At 38.1% G+C, this 9,433-nt stretch overlaps 1 long non-coding RNA gene across 1 annotated transcript; it reads right to left on the reverse strand.

The window, feature by feature from the left end:
- Positions 1-1,816: 1,816 nt before the first annotated feature.
- LOC143737920 (uncharacterized) lies at positions 1,817-8,502 on the reverse strand. The gene is made up of 3 exons (XR_013203790.1): positions 8,440-8,502; positions 3,826-3,975; positions 1,817-1,944 (listed from the first exon to the last, which is right to left on the reverse strand). It is a non-coding gene; the product is annotated as an uncharacterized LOC143737920 (long non-coding RNA).
- Positions 8,503-9,433: the final 931 nt, after the last annotated feature.

Genomic DNA, 9,433 nt, shown 5'->3' on the forward strand with positions numbered 1-9,433 from the left:
ATGATCTACGTGCAGAGTTGCGTCCAATAATAATTAGCAGATGAGATATAAGAATCAGGTCTGTATTAAGGATAAGCCATGAATATTGTGTGACTGAGACAGGTGAGGAAGTTCAGGCATCTTTTACAAAAATAAATGGCATTGCAATATTTTCCTCTAAAACAGCACTGAACAATGTTTTGAAGCACACAGTCATTCTGTGGCCTTCATTTGTGGACTACTCAAATCTCACAAGCAGAACGGGATCATTAGTACTGATGTGAACTATATTCTGTATTAATATTACTATAATATATTTATAAATATTACAATTTTATAAAATGGTTTTCTACTGTAATATACTCAAGAGAAATTTCATATTATTATCAGTGTTGAAAATAGTAATACTGTTTGTGTATGCCATATAACCGTGATGCCATATATATATATATATATATATGTGTGTGTGTGTGTGTGTGTGTGTGTGTGTGTGTGTGTGTGTGTGTGTGTGTGTGTGTGTGTGTGTGTGTGTGTATATATGGCTGTTGTAAATGTTTCTGTAATCCAACTGTCTGTAGACAAGCTTGAGACAAACATTGTCAGGTCTCTGAGTATCATGTAGGTGAAATTGTTTGCATCTTGTGTGATGGATCTGTGATTATATTCAGACCAGGGGATGTTTCAAGGTCATTTGTGGCCTTGCTACCTTCCACATAAGCCATAATCTTGTATTTGTCCATTTACAGAATAAAAATACACCACCATGAGAGGGAAGATTACCGCTGCTATATAATGGAATATCAGGATGATATCTGCAATTTCCCATGGTTTAATTGTGTTACCGAATGAGTTGAGAGAGGGAGAGTAGGAGTGAGACAGAAAGAGACAAAGAGAGAGAGAGAGCTAGAGTGTGTGTGTGTGTGTGTGTGTGTGTGTGTGTGTGTGTGTGTGTGTGTGTGTGTGTGTGTGTGTGTGTTCTCCAGCTTGTGTGGCCAGCTGTTGACTTTTTAAAATGGATCATCTAAAATCTGATAGCCATTTGGTGTGAGTGCTGAGACTAAATGCCAGAGGCACTTGCAGACGGTTGGGACAGTTTAGTCCCATGAGGGAGGAACCACTTACCAGGGCAAAAGGAAAGGAAGAAGAGGCCACTGTGCTAAACGTGCCCCAACAGATTGCTGCTGTATCCAGAGTCCTCCCACAGACATACGGGCATACGGAAACTTATTCACATCTGATACCAAACACTAACCTCTGACTTCTTAGTGTGTGTTTACTTGAGAACTTACATGTTACTACTGGACTGTGTTGTGAAAGTTGCTTAAAATTATATGTAGCTTGTGATTTGACACGCTACAGCTTTAAAGTTAAACTTCACTGAAACCAAACGTATTAAAAGTTATCTACAGTATACTACAAGATACTGATAAAAATAGTTCTATATAAAAGTTGAGATCTCAATTAGGGTGGAAATATTAAATGGATATATTTTCAATTGATCTAAAATTGACCGACCAAGTCAAAACAGCAACATTTAGCACTTATTAACAAAATTAAAATTTGTATTGCGGTGCTACCAAATAATCAAATATTTATTTAATGTAGTAAGTATTATAAACTACAGTAACAATGAACAATTTTACATCATTATTATTAATCTTGGTATTGTCACGGCCCCACCAGACCTGTACGCTCTGCCCACTCGTTCACTCTCCCCTGATTACTGATTCACACCTGCACCTCATCACCTGCTTCCTATAAAACATTCACTTCCCCTTCTCATCCTCATCTGGTCTGGTCTATACCTAGACACACAGACTCTTCCATCTACACTTACCTGAACTACTAACCCTCGATGTTCGTTCTCCGATTCCGTTCCTGTTCTCCGATTCCGTTCCTGTTCTCCATCTGCCATCACCAGAGACTCTCTCCATAGACTTCCTTCCAGCCTGTTCCAACCTCCATCTGTAAAGGACAGTTCTGATTATTCACCAGCTAAGTTTCATCCGACCTATCTTCGTTGCATTATAACTTATCAACTACATTTGCTGGCCTCCGTGCATCTGTTCCAAATAAATCACTGTTACATTGTAACTCACCTGTCTGACTCTTCACTATCCATGACAGGTTTGTGCTAATTTTCACATATTTCAATGCATTTTAACATTTCAAATTGTTGATGTAACTTATTGACATTAATGTATTATGAACAAGCTTTATAAACAAAATAAAATATAATTTAATAACTTTGTGTATTACTAAAAAAAAAAAAAAAAAAAAAAACTGAAGACAAAATCTATAATGACTAGGTTAATAATGTTTCATCTACATGAAGTGTCCAAATGAACCAATTCACTAAAATGAATCAGACTTCCCCATGTTCCATATGAAAGCGAAAGAGATTGGAAATTTAAGAGATTTGATTATTACCTCGGTTCACTTGGCTGTAAAGCGAGTGACAAAAACACAGCAATGCATTGTTTTGTCAGACTACACCGCTAATGGATGGAAAAAGTAGCTCATTACTGGAGAAGCTACTCAGTTTTGAAAACAGCTGAGCTACAGTCACGCTACTGACAGATATAGTTAATTTTAGTAAGTTACTCCCCAACACCGTCCACATGCTTCAGTCAACCCATGATATATCAATTCCTCGTTCTTAACAGTAACTCAGCGAGTGGTAATTGTTAACCTGACACATGGATTAACCTTTCTTTAGAGAATTACAGTAATCCAATTGATTATTAAAATCGAGGGCAAAGGGGTCTAGTGCGATGACAAAAAGAACACGCATGTAATTGAGCTACATTAACCCCCTGTGTAAACAGACACACACACAAAAGGACATCACTGTCCTCTTAAAACCAGGCTCTGAGCTTTCAGAGGCGCCAGGCCACTCTAGGGCCAGAGAGAAAAAGCCACATTGATTTTAAATAATGTTCCCTGTGACTCATGCATGGTAGGACATTTATCAAAGCCCTCACAGAGGTCTGTCTCGTATTCTCTCTCCCATCTAACTCTGGGGTCAATAGCCACACTTTAATATGCACTATTCCACTGCTTTCAAAGTCACCACTGAAGACCGATTCCAGTTACAGAACAAAGGCTTTAATACTAATAGATTAAACGGAAGGGGGGGTATTTTTGCATCCGTCACTGTGAGAAGTGACGCTATTTCGGTCCGTGGTGATAAAAGCAACAAGGCACCTTAAAGATGAGGCGAGCAGAACTGTGGTACGTGCCGCCTGATCCATAGAAGTAGGGCACTGGCAAAGCTCACACTTCTGGTCAGAAACTAGGACTCAGTACATTTATCTCCAGATGATGCAGGGGTGCAGTTTCATTGTGATGAAGTGATGTGTGGATGGAGCATATTTTTTCATCCATCAGTCATTTTTGGGTTTAATTTTAGGGTTTGGACATGTGCTTTAAGCAGCCGTGATTATGATCGAGTGGGTTTGAGGTCAGATTCTGGGTTTAGGTCACTTTTATGTGACACCTCTTGTGGTGATGGCTTGATGGAGTGGTGTGTTGTGAGTGACTCTGTGGTTAATGAGGTATGGATGCTGGGAGTGCATCATGGGTAATATGGCTTAAAATTGACACAGCGCTGTTTTTAGGAATTGTTGGAATTTGTTGTAATAAAAGGATTTGTAGCATATACGCACTATTTTGTGTATATTTACTAATTTTAGATATCATATCCCCCCTACCCTATTTCATGTGCTGAAATAAACCAGGCATGTTGAACATGTCATGCACACCCCAACCCATAAGAAAAAAGGTCTATGAGATTAAATCTCTCTCTGGGAATATTGTGTTGCGAAACTAAATATTACTTCTTACCATCTGTGTTAAGCTGTAGCATCAGTACATGCACACCAATATACATTCTTGGGTATCATTGCTTCCCTGAGGCAGACTGTGTTGGTGACCTCAGATCCTGTAGAGTCAACTTCCATCTGGCCTTTTTGAAAGGGAGCTTCATAGACTGAACTGAGAAGTGAAAAAAAGAAAGAAAGAAAAGAGGTTATGCATGTCTTAAATATCAAAATATCATATGGTCCTTAAAAATGCAGATAAACAAAACAATCAATTTAGCATTTAAGAAGGCATTTAAAGATTAATTTTATAAAATGATTCTAAATGGAAGCTCATGATCATAGGATAAAGGGATTAATATAAACTCTAAATCATGATTAAAGATTAGGGTTTTGGATTCCACTAGACCTTTAACTAACACTATAAACATTCAATCGCATCAAGCTATCGTTCTTATTCTTTATCAAACATCCTGGTAATATTGTGAACATGTGATATAATTATTAATTTATAAAAAGTCAAATTTTTGGACACAGCTCAGTTATTGTCCAACTAAATCTAAAAAAATATCTAATTTCCTCATTCCAACCCTGTATGCCAGTCATCTGTAAATATATTTTTTGTGAAGGATTTTTAAGGAGAGTTGAAGAACATTTAACCCCACTGACTCTGACTATGGATAATTTTCCAAAATGTCTTCTTTTCTGTTCTACGGAAGGAATAAAGTCATTCAGGTTAGGAATGAATTTGAGGGTGAGTAAATTATTTTTGGGTGAACTATTCCTTTAATACCAACCACTAAGTCATTCACACCTATCAAAACTCCCATTTCATAATGAATTGTTAAATTTACAACAGTCTCAGTCTGTTCATGGACCATCTGACACATATTGCACAACAAATTGCATTAAACTATAACTGTCTTCTACACAGCCTCGAGGAGTCATAAACATGATACGGTTTGTGAGGTTCCTGATATAGATTTTCTGAAAGAGGTTTTTGTTTGAGGCAGTGAGCAAAATTTAAACGAAAAATCCTTGAACTGTGTATTAAATCCTTGAAAAGTGTATTCCACATTTCAGAGTCACTGTCAGTGAAATAGCTTGTACTTTTGAATGGATGGATACCCTGACCACAATATTTATGGGCATTTTAAAATGTTATCAATTTATTTAATGCAGTCTGTACAATCCTAAACAGAAATTGTTGTCTCATGACTTGTTAGTCTATTATTGTTATCAATTTCAGATTTATAATCTGAAGCATCACATAATGCACACTTTACATGTATGTCAGGCTCCTGTCTGTCTAAGTGGGCAGTAGTAGTACAATGTGGACCAGACATGTACAAAGAATAAAAAAAATTGATTTAGAAGGGAAAAGCATAAATATAATTTTTCAAATAAGAGCAAAGTCCCCAAACAATGCCAGATTTTACTAGTTCAGCACTTACATTACATCTAAACACAGTTCTCTATGCAAGTCAATTTGGCTGAAAACCTGTACTGAACTTTGGATCTTCATATTCCTTGCTTTTAACTGACTGTATGCTCTCAATTTTACCTCTCTAAATTGTATCCTTGATGCTAAAGCTGCCAAAAAGACCTTCTTATAGCAGTGACCTTCTTATTACAGACAGAAGCCAGGTCAGGAGCATATATCAGAACAAGTGCCTGACTGGTCAACAGGACGAAGGAGTGCAAGCTCAGGTCAAGGGTCTAAAAGGTTGCAAACCCAAGAGTGGAAATTAACCTTTGAATATTGTCATTTGCCTCTGAAAGTTTAGATAAAGGGATGTGGGCAATATTTAACCAGATTATGTGTCAATATTAACCACAACCATAATTAAGATGCAAAATATGGGATGTTTTGGTTGGTTTTGATTTGTTTGATTGTTTGCTCACCAGCTCCATGAGACGAGAGACTGTGGCTGAACTAAAAAAGACAGTATGGGGTTTGTGAGACAAACATAATAGATTAAGCATCAAGACTTATGTATATAAAAGCCCTTCCTTAGAAATAGCTGACCAATGTGAAAGTTATTGCATAATTTCCACACTGACCTTAATGTGTTTAGGAAAACAAGAAAAAAATGAATGTACAGTCTACTAAGAGAGAATATAAGCCTGCCAAGGTCTAGTAGGAACAATTGAAATCCTCAGGGTGAAAGTGGGAGGAGATTAAGATATGTACATCTTCACATTAGGACTGTAGGGTAGAGAGCAGCGAGAAAGAAATGAATTTATGAGTCCACCTGTAGCAATTTAAAAGAGCACCACTGAGGTTATATGACCCACATTCAGACAAGCTTTGAAATAGTCTCATTTTCTTTTCTATATTCAGCTTTGTAGATGTTTAGAAAAGAGCTCCACCTTCCACATGAAGCCATTGAGGCGCAGACCACACAGCGCTGCTGAAACGTGACCTTGAGAAAATTTCCATTTTCTTCGACCGCAAAACATTTCAACGCTGGCAGTGACGTCATAATAGTTGGCTGAAATATCAGACACCAGAAAAGTGGTGTATTGTTTTTCTTCTGATTAAAAACCTTTTTAAAATTATGCTTTCATACACTGCAGGGATTAAAATCCTCTCTGACCCCCTCTGAGACCTGCTGTTAAGCCGTTTCCCCCTCACTCCAATTTCAGCTAAGTCCTGACTGTTGATATTTCCCTATTTCCTATAAATAATCACCTAGTGTCTCTTGTATAATTACACAGCACCTTATCAGATAGCCTAATCCTCCTGCACTGTTAGCGTCACGCTAAAGCATCAGGCCTTATACACGCCTGACATGCGATTGCTGCCATAAAACAGCATTGCACATGGGAGAGTGGATTAAGTCTAAAAACATGCTAATCCACCCAAATGAGTATTTCTTACTCTTGCCTGGCGAGCATCAGGCTAAAAAATAAAGCTCCCAAAAGTGTGAAACTGTCCATTGAGTAAATGTGGCACATATACTGTCTTAGCATCTCTGAAATTGTTAATTGCTCGCAAGCGCCACTAAATCCGCTGGACATAGTGGGGATTAGAAACTCTCGGCAGCATATGTTTCTAATGTAAGTTCCATTAGCTGGTGTTGTTTTAACCTTAAGCAAAGGGAAATTTTCCATGTCAAACTCAATAGTACTGCTAATTGGACAGTTCGGCCATCTGACGCTAACTGATAAAGGATAAAGACATGTGACATTCTCAAATAAACAACATTGCTCTAAATAAGGAAGGAAGTATTTTGGTGTAAATGGAATACTGTTTAGATTAGGACCATGGAATTTTAGAAGTTCTTTATCTGATTCTGCTAATGCTGTGTATTTGTGGATAATGTTTAGAAACAGTTCAGTATGAAGGAAAGTTCTGTTGCAACGTTAAACTGTCTAAAACTAAATCTTAACATTTCATGTTCACTTCAAATCACATATTTGTCGTTGTTCAAATGCCAACTCTGTTAAAGTTATTTAATCAGTATAATGTCGATAAGGTTAATTGATTTTGAATTTACTTAGAGTAGCTTGTACAATTTTCTAGAATGTACTTCACAAGAAAATAAAATACATGTAAAAGCTATATTTAAAGGAATAGTTTAACCCTAAAAATAAAAATGGGCATTATTTACAACTATGTCATTCCAAACCTGCATGACTGGTCTGAAAAAAATAAATAAATAAACTAAATGAAAATGAATGAGGACTGATATAAATATCAGTAATATAATATAATATAATATAAAGTTATAATAAATAAATATAGCTATTTTTTTCACCGAAACTTGACATTCATTAACTTTACTTAACTTTTTCTTGCCATATTCATGAAAAGCCATGTTGTCTGAAATATGAATCATTCTTTTGTCTCACCCGGCTGATGGAACTTCCCTTACACATTATTTGATACATCAACATGAGGAGTAACATTTCCAGTTGATTATATTCCTAACCTCACAGGTGGAGCATCTAATCCAGGTCATCAAATTTCAATTGGTTTATCGAATTGCTTGGAAAGTCCCCAATTTATCCTGGATGGTTAATTTTGGCACTCACTTCTGAGTTTTAATGCAAACATTGGCTTCACACACATTTGCTCAACACTGCTCCTCACCTACAGATTAAATTCCGTTTTGGATGTTTACTCCATCTTTAACTATTGCAAGCTTCACAGGAGCGGGCAAATTGAAACCGTGAAAATATTAAATTCATTTACATGTGAATGTTAAATTAGTCTACAGTCCACTGTGGTTCTCTGCCATAGAAACCATCTTCCCTGTACACAGATTTAATTTAATGGCGGAATGCTTGTATAAAAATATAGGTCCCTAATGAGTTCTGCACTAGCGATGAGCGACAGCTTAATAATAAGGCATAAATCACAGCGGACAGTGGTGTTTCTTTGAAAAATGGCGTCTGGGAGAGCTGTCTGAGGCAGTGGAGGTCCGCGCCATTCCTTATCACCCTTTCAGGCGTAGTGTACATCATGGAATCCAGATGGCCTGTCATACATCAGGCCTTTCAGCTTGCCGACACACACATTCACAAAGCTGCCTCTACTTTGCCTAAACTGGAACTTGGAGGTGCCTTGCAAAAAACTCACCTCTGAGAGAAGCAAGTAAAATCATTTTTGCTGCCTTTCCATCATACTCACCCCCATGTCTTTGCTGAGGCACACCTGTGAGTGCTGAGATCTCGAAGGCGCCATCATTTCGAGGCTGTCATGAGAAGGTGCCCCCCAAGGACTTTGATGGATTTGATTATTCCTACTTGTGGCTTTGGTCTAGAGCAGAAAGGGTGATGTTTGAATAGATGGCCTTTGGCAAATCATTAACATTGATCTAGCTCTACATATACACTATGGGGTTAATTTTTACATTTGTACGTGCATGCTTATTAAAAATCTAAATGATAAAACAATTTTAATTTACACATACATTGACTTAAATATAACTCTTCTATGATGATCGTGTCTTTCATTTGTAAAATAAAAATAATTTTGATTTGTTTTAGGAGGGACTAAAAAAAACTCTCAAAGGAAAAAAATAGTATGGCATAATCTTTTAACCTTATTTCTTAAGGAAAAACGTCTCGGTTACGTATGTAACCCTCGTTCCCTGAGTACAGGGAACGGAGACGTGTCGTCGGGGGAGTTCCCTGACGAATTGGGATCACGCTAGGGAGACCAATTGCCTTTGAGTGAATTAAAACGAGCCAATGAAAATTGGCATGCAAGATTTGCATTCCGCGACCCGCCTACCAGCGCGGGTATAAAAGGCGGAAGTAAACATTGCGCAATGCTTTTCGCTGAGGAGCCGAACAGTGTCCAGTCCTCCGCGAAGGTACAGCGACATGGCGAAGGGACGACTCGTCTCCGTTCCCTGTACTCAGGGAACGAGGGTTACATACGTAACCGAGACGTTCCCTTTCGTCCTGGGAACTCCGACGTGTCGTCGGGGGAGTTCCCTGACGAATTGGGATCCCTAATAAAGCGCCATGGTGCTGGCCCCTTCCAGCGCCCGGCTAAGCTACCCTGCAGCAGTTTCTTGAAATAAGTTGCGGGAGCTAGCACGGGAACCACACTGCTGTTCCGCAAGACCCGCACAGTGGACATTGGATAACACTGGGAAAGCGTTCCCCAAGAGAGG

This window comes from Siphateles boraxobius, unplaced genomic scaffold (genome assembly GCF_051911475.1).
Source record: "Siphateles boraxobius isolate OS27281-9 unplaced genomic scaffold, OSU_SipBor_1 1, whole genome shotgun sequence".
Lineage (NCBI taxonomy): Eukaryota > Metazoa > Chordata > Actinopteri > Cypriniformes > Leuciscidae > Siphateles > Siphateles boraxobius.